A 16,617-nucleotide genomic window follows, 5' to 3' on the forward strand; every position below is an offset into this window, starting at 1 on the left:
CCAGGCAGGGCCTGTAATTCTTATTGTGGGTGAAGAAGCAGCATTGCTGTAGTGCCTTCTGCTCCCTTTTCTCCAGGGTGAGAAGGGTGGTCAGGGACACCAGCCTGAACACCAACCGCAGAGCAGCCACTCTTCAACCCTGAGATGGGCAAAGCGTCTTCTAGCAGCCACTGTTTGTCTCCCCTCTCTTCTAAGAGATGCACTTCCCGCTCATCCACTCAGGTGGACTGATCCACGACCACAGGCTGTATGCTGGACTCCCTGATTAAGAGTTTCTGAGACGTCTCATGCTCACAGTTTAAGCAGTCCTGCACTTTTTCTCTTTTCTCTGGCATTGGCGTAAGTGTGGCTTCTCATTTTCCCAGAGCTCGTTTAGCCCAAAGCTAGATAGTTAGTAAACTCTTACGAGCCTGTTGAGGGTGCTGTTTCCAAAACTGAAGTCCTAAAATCTCCTTCAATATGGAGAAGAGACTGAAAAACTGTTCAGCACTTTGTAATAGATTCAATACTGTCAGGAAGAGATCCAATACTCACCGTGGTGGTGTTGGAGCGCTGCACATCCTGTCTGCACGTGGAGTTTCTGAGCAGCACACAGTGATTATGAAAAAATACTAGGGCAGAATATGTGCAAATTGTACTATGTGTCCTTAGCGATATGAATGGAAAGTGTCAGCACTCTCAGGACTCCCAAAGTGTGCTGAAATTTGGGTATCAGAGAAATCAGAAGGTTTATCAACCTGAAAGTGAATGGACACAAATACGTCTGCTCTAAATAGAATTAATGGGGAAGATGAAACTGCAAAATTGTCATCACTTTGTCTCAGTTCTCATGTCACTTCAGCTTTTAATAACTTGGAACAACACCTTACAAACCGTTTTCTGAAATAGGGCCTTGTACTTACTTTATTCTCCCTAGACATTGCCAGCAGATGACCTTTACCCTCACAATACCTATCTCATAGTCGTGTTTCACCTTTTATTTTCTATCAGCTTCTTCCACAACGAAATGTGGAATTTCTTCCTAAGAGTGTCCTTTCCACCACTTTTTACCACTAATTGGGTGAAAAATCAAATCAGTTTAATACAAGGAGAGTGCATGTATGTATGTGTGGTGTGTGTGTGAGTGTGTTCGGAGTTCAAAAAGTAAGGAGGAAGGCCTGCCTTATAAAAATTTCAAACGTGAACTAGGAATTTCCTTAATTTCTTTTACTCTTTCTAGACCTCTGGTGATGATGATAAGCATACACTCATTTTCAGAAAATACTTTTTTCTCTGCCTTCTCCTGTTTAATAGAGGAGCCTCTCTCTACCTTAGTCTAAACTCGCTACTTTTACCGGCAAATTATAATTAACCAAGCTTTAAAAAAATCAATTAATGACCAAATAGTTGTAACCACAAGAAAAAAAGAAGTGTAGTTGTGAGAGAAAAGAACATTGATTACAATTCAAAGATATCTTAAGCTCTTGCAACCACTTCCTGACAAAACAAATTAGTTACAACCTCAGCTTTGATGTCTTTTTGCTTCAGTATCCATGAAATTGGAAGTTTATTGACAGACTATACTTAGTTAAGAATTTATTCACGCTATGTCATGTTGTCCTTTTGGTGAGGAGGAAATTTGGAGAAAGATTTTTCATTAGGTTTTTTTTTTTCTTGGCTCTTATGGACAAAGGTGACATTCCCCCCTAAAAAGTGTGATTCTTTTCTCTTATAATTACCTTTGAGAACATCTGCAAATATGGCTGCAGGGGAAAATTACAGTGGCAACTGTCAAAATTAATAATCTCAAGTAATAAAACAACTTTAAAGATTGCTAATTTCTTCGCAATGAAACAATAGCCATAGATGGCATTAGATGCCAGTATTATATCATATGGAAGTAAAATCTCCAGTATCATACCTTGTTTATATATGCAGATTCCTATCAGCCCATCATACTCTTAATATTGTGGGATAACATCAAGCAGTGATCATCTCTGAAGCTAGATAAACGTTCTGAGTGCAAGCACAAGTTCAGCCTGGAAAAGAGGGAAAAGAAGGTGACTCAATAAATACTCCTTATTGTTGAAACTTTCCAATTTTGTTCTCTTGTCCCACTGAAGACTGCAGCACCTTGCCACTTAGAAGAGAAAAAGAAATTAAAATTTATTATTAAGTCATTAATTAAGTCATTAAAATATACTAGCCAAAGTGACATAACCCTGAGGAAAAGTAATAGCTGTTGATTATTTGACTATGTCCTAAGAAGTAGGCATAAGTAAGAGATACATGAGTCTTTCTCCAGTTCTGGGTCTATTTTTTATCATCTCTGACATAGTTTAGATAAGTGTTTAGAATCACCGGTAAAAGTTAAAGTAACTTAAGTTGTAAATTTGAAGGAAATGAGTTAAAATCCCTGAGGAATAATCCCATACAAAACCAGAAGTATGTCATACTTAATACCTACTTTCTGATGTAAACTATCCATACAATGTGCTTTAACATAAATACAGCTTGAAATAGATATCTTAAGCTGGTTTGTCTTAACTTTCTTGCGTGCGTGTAAACAAGCTGTTAAGGGAGTTCCCATGAATGGAATCTCAGTACAGGAGCTGAGGGCAGAATTAATGACATTCCCCCGCCACAGCTAATTAAAACAAAAGAAATCAGGGAAAGTGTCTCAAACAGCTTGTTCCTGAAAAGACAGTGACTTCAGTTGTTTCCCATTCGGAGATGCAGTAATCACTGAAATAAGTGAAAATGTTTTCCTGAGTTTCACTGACGCCCACTGACAGAGCGCAGTAGATGCTGGAGCACATTTCAACAGTGAGATTCCTTAGAAAGTTTATAATCTTCACTTCATTCTTCTTTTTTTAAGAAATACCTAGGTTTCTCCTATAAGGCTTTGCCCATCATGCCAGATATAATCACAAGGTATAAGAAGAGATCTATTTGTGGGTTCGAAAACCTGTGCTTTTAGGTTTATTTTTAGACCTGATGGCCTTTAATCACAATCCCGTATTTGGTCTTCAGGTGTTTAGAGATTTCAGGATATCAGTATTGAGTTGCTATTTTGCAAAAGTTGTTGAGTGTCTGTATAAGTATGCTATTATAAAGCATCATGAAACAACAACAAAAAATTTTGTTTATCTTTTTCTATGTTTCTAGGCATAGAAGAAGGTATTTCTGCAAGTGAGTAGCTTTTTTAGCAGCCCTTTGGAATCCTTGTATTGCATGCAAGGGTATAAATACAGGATAAAGATATATTTTTTCTATAATCTCCATAAATTTTACTAGTATTTCTTGCTACCACTCTTGGAACTATTGGAAAATCACTTTTTTTGGTGTGTGATGCCTTACTTTCTAAATTTACGAGTTCACTTGTACTTATTACTTTACATCCTGTTTATGTATTAATGACAGGAATAACCTCATGCAGACTTAGGCATCTGTCATATACTTTCTATTTCCAAGCTTTTCATCTATTTTTCTGTCTAGTTGAGAGAGTGAAATAGGTCCTTCAAAGGTGAGATTCACTTAAGATGTCTACACTAGAATGAGCTGAATCATTTTAAAACAGCTCCTATTTCTCCCCAGTGCCTACAAAGGTAGTCTGGATGATGAGCTCAGGATGATGACGACACTCCGAGTGCCTAAAGTTATGGAAGATTAATTCTGCCCTAATTATCAGAGTTAGCATCGCAGATTGCAGTGGCAGAAAATTTGTTTTAATTTGTTACAAAGTTTTCTTGGTATTCACTCTGACAAATCTTTTAAAACCAATTTTAGTAACTATTCAATTTGTGATCCTCTGACAAAGAAGCTTAATATTTTCACTGTCATTAATGATAGTCATGCCTCTATTTAAAATCGAAGACTAGCTTAAGAATGTTTCACTTTAAGAAACTGCCTTGTAATTTCTTTTATATATATATATATATATATTTGGATTACACTATAAGCCCATGTGGAAACACCTGAAACTGTTTCCATCATTGCCGATACAGCACTAAACCAGATTTTGATTTGTGGAGGAGTTGGGTTTTGGTTTGGTTTGGGGTTTGGGTTTTGGTTTGGGGTTTTGGGTTGGTTTTTTTTCAAATTTTGTTTGGTGGTTTTACTGTAAGTATGTCTGGTTTAAAAATTCATAAAGATGCAGTCAGACATAAGTCACAGATTCAGAACAGCCTGGCAGTAACATCTTGGTCATTTATTTCAGTGGGTTTATTTTTAATGTAATGTCAAACCACACAAAATAAATATGTTAGAGATAAGGCATTGTGGGGAAGAACTGCAGGGAAATGAAACAGGAGAGAGGAAACAAATGACCTGAAAAAAACCTCTCAATCTATAATCCTTCAATTTATTATTAATGCTAAATCCTTCTCTATTGTATCTCTGTGTATCAGCAAGAAGAGGTCCTTACTACCCAATATGAAAACGTGTGTGATAGTGTGAATGTACTGACCAGAGATAGTAAAATTATTGCAAATACACAAAGTGTTCATTGACATATGAATTCCAAACCCCCGTGTCCTGAGAAAATGAATTGCTAGTTAACTGCTCTTTGTTCCAAACCCTAATACTAGATGCAGTTATAAAAAAGATGTGCATTTTTTCTTTTTGTGATTTATGCTTTTTTTTTTCTTGTAAATGGGATATTGCTGTTAAGTGTTTTCAGCCTGGTAGGAATTTTAATTATCCTTATCATAACTTGATGTAGAAGACATAACAGCAGCCCATTTGATGACATTCTGCCTTTGAACACTCATATTTGAATTTGTCCTTCTACCTGACAGGTATTCAGTTCAGAACTGAGAATGTGAATAGGAGTTCATCTAAAGAAACTGGGTTTGGCTTACGGTTTTGGGGTTTTTTTTCTGTATTTTCCTTGTCTTTAAAACATGGTTAATAACAAAGATTAGAATTTCCTAATTATCCTAATAGATTAGGGTTGCATTAACATTAACAGCTTCTTTTTTAATTCATGCTTTTTGCTCAACACAGGTGTGATCAGGTTAAGGTGTGACTTGGATATGAAGCTGCACTAATAGTACTGTAACACATTGATCTTAAGCGTAAAAGGAGATGGAGGTGAGGTTAGGCAGTTATAGTTTCTCCTAGAGCAAATTTATGCTTCTCAGTGGAATACTTAATTTTGAATTTTATTCCCCAGAAGATGAGGGGCCCATATTCAAGGCATTTCCACACGTCCACATTACCACACGGTCACTATCAGCAGCAAACCTGGCTCTCTGAGGCTCTAACATGGAAAAGGAGGAAGCAAGGCTACAGCCATTTTATAGTACCCAGAAGTCTGATGCTCCAGGCAACTGCCTACCAGCTAAGAATTTTGTTTGGGATGTCTTAGCAATTTTGCATCCACTGCAGTCATATTTATTTTTTGAAACTGCACTTAGGCAAATTTAAACCACCTTTTTTTTTTTTTATGCTGAAATAACAGTATACACACGGATATGTATCAAGGTAACAAATCTGCTTTGATTCAAGCATCTCAGTAAATCAGACTTTACTGCATCCAAGACCTACTGAATTTCAGGGAAACCTATCATAAGTGCCTTTGAAAAATTCTAACTAAACTGTTCTGCCTACTCCTTACTGTTAAACATGAAACAATTATCAAATGTACTTTACCTTTATGAAAAGCTACACCAATATTAACTAACTAAACCTCATGATTCCTATATATCATGCAGATAAAATAATTTAATTTTTACTCTTTACTTCCTAGTCAGGCAAATTAGCTACAAAAGTGAACATGCCTTTTACGAAAGAGTGCAGGATTTGAAATAGCACCTTGGTTTCCTTGATTTTCTTGATTGATTCCAGTGAAATCAGTTTCCCTGTAGCTGTACTACAGAGAGGGAAAAACTAAAAAGCTTCAGAAGTACTACAAAAAGCCATTATACAGTAGGACAATTAAGCCGATACTGCCTCAGCAAGTAAACTTTAGAAAAATGTTTTTTTATCTCACTGTACAATTTTGTGGCCTGTATATTGCATACTTCACAATATGACAACCCATTTATTATGGGTTATTATTATTATTATCCATATTATGCTGATATATGTCACTATATTTGGACCTACACTGTGAAAAAATAATTACTGGGAGAATACAAACTGTTCTGAGCAACGCCCATGCTCATCTGAAGACCCCGATCCTTTGAAAGGAACTGCCATCAAAGCCAATGGCTTGATGGCTGGAAGGTGACATTTTCCCCAATGCAGCAGCATGTGTTGAAGCAAGAACTTCAGCAGTTGTCAGTGTACCTACTGTAAAGGTGTTTTATGTTTTTTACAGTTTGGCAACCTTTTATTTTCAAACATGGCATGTCTGATTGGGATTTTTTTTTTTTTCCAAAGCAGGATTTCCTCTGAGTACTGACATCCAACAGAGAACTATGTTACATCATGAATACACTTAAATTACATATAGGTAAAATACCTAATGTATTTAACTATATTGTATGTTTCCCTGGAGAGTGGATGTGAATTGTCACTACCTCATAGACCTCCCTTATTTGTAATCAGCCTGAATTACTCAGAGAAGAATTCTCAAATCTTGATGAACTCCAGTTCCATGCACTGAAGGGTCTCAAAAGTGGGGGAGAATGGGAGGCAGCTGCTGAGCCCTTCCCTTATCAAGTATCTATCACAGGGACTGTGCCACCACCACTGATTGTGAATCCCATTTGTTCCAGTTTTCCAATATAAAAAGAGCGCAAGAGTGTGTCAACAGGACAGATTTTACACACTGGAAATGAGAGGGTGAGAGCGTGACAGAGAGAGATCTTTCATCTTGTCAATGCCTCTTCATCAACATTCAGATCACATTGCCTTCATTTCAGACCCTGCCACTCTCCTCTGCCTTTATTCTTTCTTGTTCTGATTCATCTATCATCTCCACCGCTGAAAACAAAACTTTCTCCTTTGCATTGGACAGTCGTCTCTCTTCTTTCAGGAAACGCTACACTGTCACTGTTGCTCTCATAAGGAACAGCTTGTTGCCTCCTGTAAGAAGAACGAACGCTGGCCTTTGAAACCAACTGGCATTTTTAAGTTAAAGCAAGGCAAAACTACACATTAAAATTGAAGTTACGTTTCTTCCAGGTCCACAGAACAAAGTTACACAGGAGTGTTCTTGTAAATCTTCGTAATTGCTGATGCTCCATTTTTCATTGTCTGCAGCTTGCTTTCTGTGCTGTCACAGATCTTCTGTTACAATCATGCTAAAATTGTAGCATTTCTTTATGCTGCTTATTTCAAGAGAATATTTAACATAAGAAATAAAGACGGAACAAAGAAGATGTTGGATCCAGGAAATCTGAATTTCAGAATATGGATAACAAAAGTTTAACGAAATTGTTTATAGATTCACATCAGGAAAAGCTGGCACCCTTATTAAGCTGTGCAAAGCTTCAAATTTGTTTATGCTGTAAAGTTGTCCTGTAGCCACAGAGCATTTCAGTAGTGTACAATACTCTCCCACCAAGGCTCTCGTGTTTCTCTATAGACTTGAAGAAAGATTCAGAGGGCAACAGAAACTCCCCCACAGCCATGTTAAAACCAGTTTTCTTTAACCCCTTTGCTGCTGATACCACAGAGGCCCTGCCATGCTGCCATCACCCACAAATGCATTTTTTAGTCCATCCAATCCTGAGGGAATGTTAGGAAGGTTTCTGTCCTATGAACAGAATTTTTAACCTTCCTGAAATACTAGCAGCTCTGCTAGTAAGGTTACAGGTTGTAGGGCAGGAATAAACTGATTTTAAAAAAAAACCTGTAAAAGTGTAACTTGTACCATTTTGAACTAACTGGTATACCTAATACGGCTCAATTTATTAACGAGGCCTGACAGACAGAGCTAAAATTCAGCCTGAGTTTCCTGCTTTTTCAGGATCTCTTGGCCTTCTTCCTATTGCATTCATGTCTGCTTACTTACACCTGTAAAAATGAGCATTGAATCAATGCAGAAACTGTCACCTGGTAGTAGTTTTTTACTCCCTTTTTAGCTGGAAGTAAACACCAGTGGAAAATGAAATTCCTGTACACTATACCCAGGCAAGCAACATTCCTTGTCATTTGTTTCCAGATTCTGTGTTGCATTAACCCTGCATAATGTGCATTAACTCTTTCAATAATGCAAAACCTTCACAGTCCATATACCATAAAAGGAAAAAAACATGACCACGGAGAGTCAGCACAAAGACCCAGCTAGCCCACTATCTTGTCTCCAAGAATGACTAGTAGAAGCAGCCTAGGCAAAGGGTGAAAAAACAAGTGAAGCAGACTGAGATCTTTCTCTGGTGTGTCCTTCCACCTTGGCCACGTGTAGTTTAGGCATTTTCTGACTGGGAAGTTGTAGTCAGATTATTGTTGAATACAAAAGAGGGGCCTCTCCAACAAGAATGTACTTAATCTTTCGGAACTGATTCACATTTTGGTCTTCAAAACATCCTGAGGCAATGAATGAATTATACAGTTTACTTATTTGTTATGCATCTGTTTTGAACATGCCACATCATAATTTCACTGGCTGCCTCCTCATTCTTGTATAATGAAAACATTGGTTCTATCACTACTTGTAACTTTAGCGGTCTCAATATATTTCCCTCTGTATCATCTTTTGCAAACCAAACAGACGTACTCTGTTCAGTGTTCCCCCATCTCTCTGAGTAAACGTGTTGTATTTGGCTATTACCTTGCTAATTGCTTTGCTTAATACTAATTACTAATTATGACTTTTTTGAGATGGCATGACCTAATCATGTGTCATATTCAAGATCAAAGTGCACTATGGATTAATACAGTGGCATAATGTTTCTCTCCAGTTTTGTTTTTGTTTCCTGTCCCAATCATTCTTGATGGTTTGATTGTTTGTTGAAGACTGTTAAACATTAAGCTGACATTTTTGAAAAATTTTGATAGTGATATTGATAGTTTCCCTTGTGAGTACTACCAGATTTTTGTGGAATCAAAACCAGTTCAAACTGTGGTAGCAATAACTGTTTTAACATCCTTAGGGTTATTTATCTCATACGTACTAAAACAATGAAAATATTGTCTATAAATTTAATATTTTGCAGCTTGTTACTGCTCTGTTCACTGATTTTTTTCTACTGATTCTCATCCTACTGAATCATCTGCTGTTACCAATGATGACAAGCTTCATCTTCTAATGAGTTTGAAAATATTTTTTCTCTATGCTGTATGCTGTTAGTGGGTTGATTCTCAACAATTTTGTCAGGGCTGAGTTGCTATAGCTTTACATTTAATTTACTACACATAATCTTCAATTATTGGGCTGTGATTTTCATATTTCAAAAAATTTTTTTTTCATTTCTAAAAGACCCTTTACTCTTTTGCTGAAACTAGCTAGCCCTTTTATAAGGATCTGATAGGTTCATTCACTGAGCATGTAACATGATGCCTTTGAACAGTGTCCTTTGCACCAATGGACGTTTTTACCCTTTTGGGTATTTTTTTTTAACTTCATTTTACCTAACTTCCATGTTTTTAGGTATTGCCCCTTTTTACAGTAAAGCAATGCTTCAGTAAGAGAAGGTGAGCTTGTTTTGGTATCTTTCTGGAGGGATCTGGGGAGATTTGCTCCAGGAATTTGAATACTTCACAGTGATTACTGTACAGTGGCACTTAAATAATTGGCTCTTGAACTGGGTCCTGTGCACTGTTCAAAACTAAAGAGCTGCTTCTCTTCTTGTGAGTTTTCTGCTTAGTTGTTCCAAAGAGCAACTGTTTCTTATGTCCTAAACTTTAATCACCACATCATGTTCCACCATAACTTACCTAGTCCACATACAGTAACTGAGGTTTTGTATCACCATCTTTTTTGGTTTTTGTTTGCCTTCATAATCTTTCTAATCTCCTTTATAGTCATTGTTACCATCTTAGATAGGTGGTCCATAGTATAGGTGTATTAGTACATTCTTCCCATCCAGGTATTTTAATCAAGATCTGTCACCCATCTAATGAAGACCTTGATTTTCCCCTCCTTTTTTCCATTGTGTGCGTTGTCCCTGCCTTGCCTTTGGGTAAGTTATTCCCACATGCGCAGGCCATACCTTTATGTAGAAGTCTAGATTTCCCCATGGCATCCAAATAGCAAAATGAAGCTAAAAAACATACTGACTGCAGATGAACCCTAATAACTTATATTAATAACTGGGATAAACCTTTGCAGCTGCTAAATCGGGTGCATTGGTAAGCACAAAATCAAGTGCCTCTGTATGCACACATGTGTGTATGTGTAGGAGGGAGACAGAAAATCAGCAACACTGAATAATAAACATTTCTTAGGTTAATTAATTTTGACATGTATAGCTTTATTGTAATTGATTCATGAGCTCTGTGAGATAGGTAATTCACACAGCTTTGATTTTAGCAGTCTCTTATTCTGCTTCATAACTTTCCAAAAGGTTATTTTTACTCAGGAACATTAAACCAGTTAAATTTTGGTCTGTTCCTGTCAAAGTGGTTTACATCTACACAGGCAGTTTCTGGATTTGATTTTGGTTTTGTCAGTCACAGTCTTTGATATATGAAAGTTCAGTACTTAATGTACTTCAGGATGGAAGTAACCGTACTCCTTTGGGAATTCGCTCATATGGAGCTGCACCTGAGTGAACACCTTACTGCCCTGCTTCTGGTAGTCCCACCGCTACACCGACCTACACGACGTCGCATTTTGGTTGGTCTACCTGCACCGAAGCCGCAGAAGTCATTTCAGCAGCGAGTGAGTGCTTCAGCGGAAGACCCTGCAGTCAAAGGAAGAAAATTTGTATTACGCACCCATTAACGACATGGCGACCACCTGAACCTCATCCGCGCAAACAGTACCGATATTGCATCTCAGAGTGACAACGGGCGGGTTTTGACAGACGTCCAGGACTGCATAACGAAAATTTATTAAATTGCATCTAACACCCACTCTGCATCCCCAGGCTCCTACGCTGCCGGGCCCTGAAGGCACCAGCAGGCCCGGCTGACCCTCCCCAGCCTTGTGGGCCCCGGGCTCCCCTTGGGCCTGGCTCTGGCCCTTGCCTTTGCCTGCTGTTCACCACACAGCTGGCGGGCCACAAATACTGTCCTTGTCCCGGCTCGGCTCGCCGCCTCTGGGCTTGGTGGGACGGGGCTGCTGGGGTGGGGGTCCCTGCCAGGCCGCCCACCCGCTGCCTGCCCCGGCCTGGCCTGCTCTGGCCTGGCCTGGCCTGCCGCCACCCACCCCGGCCTGCCCTGGCCTGCCCCCCCTCCCCCTGCCCCCCCAAAATCCCTTTTATTCTGAAAAAAATCTTTCAGTGACAGAGGGGTTCAGCGGGCCGGAGCGGGCGGTGGAGGTGTCGGGCAGGGGAGCGGCACAGCGGGAAGGGAGCTGTGGCCCGCGGGATCTGCTCTGCGGGCACATTTTCCACCTTCTGGTGATTTTTAGAATGAAAAAAGAGAAAAGGAAAGACTGAAAGTCAGTTTTTCACAAAGCAGCTGGATGACTCAACAAGGTTTTGCCTGCTTTCTTGCTTTTTCCTTTAGTTTTTTTTTTTTTTCCCCCCAGATCACATTTGTCTCTCAATTTCTAACACTTTTCATATCCGTGATTGGCATTTTCTCATGAAGAAAAGTGAAAATCCCTGAACCGAGGGCTGTCAGAAGTCGGGAGGTATATTACGCGAATATCGCTTTTGCTTTTCCTCAGCCCTGCCTTTCTCACCCGCTGTCGTTCGGTTCTGGCGGCTGCTGGGCATACATCGCTGGCCGAGGTGCATTACTCTCCTAACTCAGGTCAATCGTCCTTATGCAGCTGTTTTCCACATAATGCTTATATTTAAAATCTCCAGTTTATGATCTTTCACTGGATAACAGTAGTGCAAGACCTGCCATAACTGCTATTGAAGTAGTAGGAGCCTTTCTATTGACTTCATAGGGATTGGATGAGATTTACATTGCTGAGTATTCTAAAAGTAAACAGATCCTCAAAGGAAAATAATCCCTCATTACTGCCTTCTGTTAGATCTTTGGGAAAAAACCAAAAAGCGGCAACTCTGAAATGAAACATACAAATCTTTTTTAATGCATGAATGCACCCTATCTTTTTATTTTCTCATCTTGTGATAGAGTACTATTTAATTAAATAGATGAGGTATATGTTCTAAGTAGCTTATGGATGGATATTATCTTCATTTGAGATACCCTAATGAGAGACTAGAGGAACAGTAAGTAACCATTTATTCTACAAAATTAAAAATGTGCAAGAGATGAGCATTTAATTATCTTGACATTATCCTTTGCTAAATTAGGTTCAAGCAGCAAGTTGCAGGACAACCAAGCTAATTTTTTATGTCTCTATATATCTAATTCCATCTTCTTCAAACATTAAGAGTCAACGAAATGCCTGTTTCGAAGGAAGGGCTTTCTGAATGAAAGTATCCTCCCACCCAAGTAGTAGCAAGGTATCTAGCTTTTATGTAATGTCACTTCCCATCTATAGGTGTCGTCGTGCTTTGTTCAGGCCACCTACAGCTGATGCCTACTCGACATAGGAAGGCTTGTCTCAGCTGCATATAGAGACAGCGAGGCCCTGGCAGAGCTGTGCATCAAATAGCCTGAGCTGTCTGACATGCTCTGCACAAAGCTGCGGGATTAGTCACACAGAAATGGTACCGACAAAAAAAGCACGGTAAAACCGTAGCATTTGGGACAACATAGCTCATCAGCGAGTACGGCATGCTTATACTTACGGAAAGGTACGTGTAGTTCAGGAAGAGAAACATATAACTGCAGTTAAAACTATAAACAAGAATTGTTGTGATTAAATCTCTTAGTTATGAGATGAGTATTATTCCCTGACTAGATATGTACTCTTTAGAGTCGGGCTTCTCTGTAGAGGAAACTGCTTTTGAAATTTTCACATGACATGGAATTATGGATTATTCCTTCTAAAATATCTGCTCTCTTGAACACTCTTGCCTGGACTTGTTAGAAGTATGTAATATGTAATGTACAATATATAAAGCACACAACATAAATAAAATGTAATTGTATATAAATTAAAAACATAAAAAATACACAAGAATTCAAGGAGAATCAGAGAAGTTAACCAGATAGCAGTTTTCAGGTTTTACCTCGCTCTCTCTGAAGCATTCCAGAGTACTTAGTCATGCCAAAAGTGGACAAAAAGGGAAGCTGTTTTTTTAATAAGATCAATGCAATTGTGTTTTGAAAAGGGGAAAAGAAAAAAAACCTGATAGATAAAATGCTGACCTTTTTGCTTTACTGAAACTGTTCAGTAATTAGATTGAGACTGCTGTTTACAGGGTTCAGATGTAGATTTTTACATGAGCAGGGCTTCTGTTTGGTGTTTTTACTGGGGGAGTGAAGGTATATTTCAGAAATTTTCATTTCATTGGGTTTTTTTATCTAAAAAACTATGCTTGTTTTCCATGCTGTTAGATTTATATCATGTCATAGTTCTATTACATATGCACACTAAGCAAGAGAATGTGCAAGTGCTGGTGTTCCGTGTTACTTAGCCCGTTTCTCCCATTGCATTTGCTAAAATGTGTAAGCTAAATACACAAATGGAAACATTATTTAATACCTGAAGTCCACAAGTAGGTAGCAAGAAATCAAGACCTACCAGTCGTTGGGCCCTCTGGACAGACTTGCCAGCAAGGTGAGCACGAGGCCAGGAAGTTTTGAAGGATACCATGCAGCTAAGGGATGGTATTAGCTCTTGGGTACTACCCATTCGAGCAGATTGAATTTACTAACCAAAAGCATTCTGCATGATGTTAGCACTCTTCAGAGCTATACGCTCTGTCAGCCCTTTCATTTTAAATATGTATTACTTTTAGAAAAGGAAGTTTACTTTGACTGCACTGTTTTGCTTTCCTTAATACACATTAAATGGGATAATCCTTTTAAAGTCACTTACTGAAGTATAGATGAGGATGTGGTTTGTGCCTCTTACTTCAAGGGACACGATGCCTTAAGATCGTACACACGGTGCAGGTACAAGGTACACTGCTCATTCGTATTAACCCATTCAGCATGCATCGAACGCCACGGAATTAAAACAATGTTTAGAAAACAGGTAAGATTTTGCTTCTCTCTTTGGTGAAATATCTTGAAAATACTCAAGTCATGATGAGGACAAAGGAGATCCTCTTCTATGTTACACATGCCGTACTTATTAATGGGAGGACGAAGCCAAATAGAGATTCAATTTGTGGCTCAGAAAAAAAAAAAATAAATCTAAAATCTCTTTTACTTGTGTCCATACAACTGCATTGCTATTCATAGCAATTCAGTAACTGAGAAATGAACCGAATCCAGTTTCCTTAACCCAGGGATGAATTTAACCCAAGAACGCAGGCGCTTTGTATTCTGCATGTGTGAATGGTCTACAGCTTTTCTGTGTTATTAGTCTGGTTTCAGCCATTTTAGCAATTACATTGTATTTTGTTCACATCTTGCGGCTTCCACCCTTTTTCATTTTCCCTTTCTCCTGCCAGACCCTTAATCAGCCTCTCTGGGAACTTATATAGCTCCCATGACCGCTGTATACGAACACCTCACAAACATTAATGCCTTTTTATCTTCACTGCACCCTTGTGAATAAGAACGGTGTTAACTCACGTTATACAGAGAAGGAACAAAAGGACAGAGAGATTAAATGACTTGCCTATCAGCGGAAGAGAAATCCGTAAAACGTCAGGAACTGAAGGCAAACAGCCCAAGTGCCTGGCCGACGTGGTAGCCCCCAGTACCTCCTTCCTAATTCCTGCCTGTTGCAGAGCACGAACAGCCTCGAGCGCTCGTCGCTCTGTCCGGGCGCAAAGAAGACCCTTGATGTCGCGTAATGGAGGTGCCTGCGCTGGGAGTCTGGTATCGCTCCTCAACGGTGAGAAAGCAGCTCTCCCAAAGGGTAACGGTGAGAATCAAAGTTGGGAGGCCGTCTCTCTTTCAACCAGCTAGGACGCCTGGGTTTCTAAATCAGGCACCCAAACCAGCTCTCTAAAGTAGATGGTATGAGTCATTTAGCTAACTTAAAATGCCCTGTACTGATCCACAAAGAGAATCCCATAAAGTTTTCCATGTCTTTTTTACCTACCCACGCGAATGGATCACTCATCATAGTACTACCCAAATGCCTGGTTTAACCAGTCACATTAATTTCTGTGTTTTAAAACGGAATTTTGACTACTGGTTGTTGCATTCATTTCTAGTTTCTTTTCTGTTTTTTTAACCAACATGAAGAATGCTGTTCTTTTATCATAAGGAGAGGTGGGGTGGCATGTGAGCGAGCTCCACAAATTCTGCAACAGCTCCCACCGCTCCTGCAACCCACTGACTCTGCATGGCACATTATCTGCCTATCGATAATCCTTTATCATGTTCCGTAATAAAATCACACTTTCCCACGTGCTGCTTTTCTTTTCTCTCTTCTCTTGTAAGATGTTGGGGGTTTAACAACTGCAGCAGTTTGGATTCTTCTCTACGGCCCTATGAGGAAGCCAGGATGGATTTAGCGGTAACTGAATGTCGCCCAGTCTCTTTGTCCCCATTTTGGAGAGCGCCATTTACACAGACATAAACAGATACATAACTGCATGTGTTTATCTTGCGTTGCTCAGATATTTCCCTCTCCTCCACCCTCCCGCCCCACACAATGGGTTGCAAGAGTATGAAATGCCTCTGACCCGACCGCCTACCTATGTACAGGCAACTCCGCTTATCTTTTCCCGTGAGCGCACGCCTGCAGGGCTAGTGCTGTGGAAGAGGGGCTGCCTACTCCCCTGCGCCTTTGTGCAGGAATGCGATCAAATTTATTGGGGGGGAACGTCAGAATTTGAGAGTCACATTTTATAGAACGTTTGTTTAGTATTATAAACATCTGCAAATGACTATTTATTTCATGAAGTAATTAACATTCCTAATTAGATGCACCTTGCAGCTGCTGTTAATCTTAATTGGCAATAATGCAGTTACATTCTGATACATATCTTCAGAAGAGTTACAGAGGAGAAGGAAGAAATAAAAAGAGAAGGAAAAAAAAAATCTGAAGGGAAGGAAATAAAACTGTTCCCACACAGTTCAGAGAGTTCGCACAAAGAAGATCCCATGGCAACAGCGAGGCCCACAGTTTGCCTTATAAAAATCCAAGAATAGATAATGTATCATCTCTCCTAAAACAACACTTCGCTTCGGAAACCGGAGGGGAAAGGGGGGAAGAAAAAAAAAAAAAAAAATGGAAATAAACCACGACGGGAAAAGAGAAGCAGGTTGACCCCCCCCACTCCCCGCGCACGTTGCTCGCCCGGCGGCCGCATCGCATCGCATCGCGTCGCGGCCCCAGCGCGGCGGGCGGAGCCGGGGCGGAGGGAAGGGGCGGCCCGCTGCCCGGGAGTTTCTCCAGGATCCACTTCCCCAAGACCCTCCTCCTCCTCCTCCGAACCCAAAGCCAGCCCTCCTCCGAGCCCGCTGGCAGCGGGTGCGCGGCCGGGCGAGTGCCGCGGTAGCCATCGGGTGGCAGCAGCGGCAGCTCGGTGCCGGCCCGGCGGAGGACGCCTTCGGCCGAACCAGCCCGGCTCGTAGAAACAC

This window comes from Harpia harpyja, chromosome 8 (assembly GCF_026419915.1).
Source record: "Harpia harpyja isolate bHarHar1 chromosome 8, bHarHar1 primary haplotype, whole genome shotgun sequence".
In the NCBI taxonomy this organism is placed as follows: domain Eukaryota; kingdom Metazoa; phylum Chordata; class Aves; order Accipitriformes; family Accipitridae; genus Harpia; species Harpia harpyja.